This window comes from Schistocerca americana, chromosome 6 (genome assembly GCF_021461395.2).
Source record: "Schistocerca americana isolate TAMUIC-IGC-003095 chromosome 6, iqSchAmer2.1, whole genome shotgun sequence".
Taxonomy (NCBI): domain Eukaryota; kingdom Metazoa; phylum Arthropoda; class Insecta; order Orthoptera; family Acrididae; genus Schistocerca; species Schistocerca americana.
The window spans coordinates 38,328,047-38,330,005 of record NC_060124.1 but is presented as its reverse complement, the minus strand read 5'-3'; positions in this window follow the sequence as shown (position 1 = coordinate 38,330,005).

Here is a 1,959-nt window from a genome sequence, read left to right as displayed (position 1 = left end):
TGAAATTCCCTGAGGCCTCAGAGAACTTGTTGTGTCTCTTCATTCATTAGTTCTTTCGTGTCCCACTTCTTTGCGCATTGATTCTTTCTGACTAGTCTCTTAAAACTCAGCCCATTTCTTATCTTTAAGAAATTTGATTTTATATCTCCTCCTGGGTACGTCTTACAATCCAGTATCAGATTTCGGGATCTCTGTCTGACCATGATGTAATCTAACTGAAGTCTTCCCGTATCTCCCGGTCTTTTCCAAGTATACCTCCTCCTCTTGTGATTCTCGTACAGCGTACTCGTTGTTACTAGCTAAAATTTATTGCGATACTCAATTAGTCTTTCTCTTCTCTCATTACTAGTACCAGGCCCATATTCTCCCGCAACCCTTCCTTCTTCTCCTTCCCCTGCAACCGAGCTCGAATCTACCATGATGGTAAGTTTCCATTTCCCTTCTCATACTAAATTACCTGTCCAGTGTCCTCATATGCTTTCTCTATATCTTCATCCTCTAATTGCAACGTTGGCATGTATACCTGAACTAGCGTTGTCGGTGTCGGTTTGCTGTCGATTCTGATTAAACAACCCTACCACTGAACCGTTCACTGGAATACACACTCTGCCCTACCCTCCTATTCATAACGAACGCTACTCCCGTTATACCATTTTCTGCTGCTGTTGGTATTACCCTATACTCACCTGACTAGATATACTTGTCTTCTTCCCATTTCACTTCTCTGATCCATCCATATCTGGATTGTGTCTTAGTGTTTCCCTTTTCAAATTTTCTAGCTTCCATACCGCGTTGAAACTCCTGACGTGCCACGTCCCGACTCGTAGAACGTTATACATTCGTTGGTTATTCAATCTTTTTGCAGTCTGGAACCACGCGACCGCTACGGTCGCAGGATCGAATCCTGCCTCGGGCATGGATGTGTGTGATGTCCTTAGGTTAGTTAGGTTTAAGTAGTTCTAAGTTCTAGGGGACTGATGACCTCAGATGTTAAGTCCCATAGTGCTCAGAGCCATAACCAATCTTTTTGTCATTGTCACCTCCGACTCGACAGTCACCTTTCCAGGGAATCCGAATGCGGGACTAGTCGGTACTCTTGAGCCAAAGGAGAGATCATCATGACACTTTTTTAGTTACAGGCCATCTGTCATGTCAATTCACATTATACATCTTTAATGAAGTGGTTTCCATTGCCATCTGCTTCCTCATGCCGTTGGTTATTGCTGATTCTTCCGCCTTACGGACAATTTCCCAACCCATTGGCAAGAGAGTACCCTGAAATTATGACCCCTCCTCTACCCTCTTTTGCAAGGCCGTTGGCTGACTGAGGGTGACTTCTTATTCCGGGAGTCTTTTGCCACTGTTGCGGTGAATTTTATTGAACATTTATGCCGTGGGGATAGGGAGGAGGGGTTCGAACACGGGACCGTGGACACTACTCTTAGAAAGGTTTAATGCAAATGTCGTATGCAAATTGTTAAAACGGCAGTGGAACACACGTATTTAATTCAGGGTACTTTTGAACTATATACGTTTGTGACAGCAATGTAATGGCATTCAAAATCGACACACCGCTTTTTAAGAAAACATTACGCCGCTCGACAACCACATGGCTTTAGAGGTCATGTATATTGGCATTACCCGGGGTCTAGGGGAGCCGACACGGTAGCTCAGCGTGCTCGGTCAGAGGGTTACGTGCTCTCTGTAATAAAAAAACTGAGTCAATCGATCAACAACGAACATAAATGGATGACTTACGACGTCCGCGCCGAGCAGATCCAACGAACAACAGCGAACAAAATGGGATTTAAAAAAAAAAAAAAAAAAAAAAAAAAAAGAAGGTGGTAGCGTTTTTGATTCATAATCAAAACGTCTTCGGTCCCGGGTTCGATCCCCGCCACTGCCTTAATTTTGATAAATAATCAGCATTGGCGGCCGAAGACTTCCGGCATAAGAAGT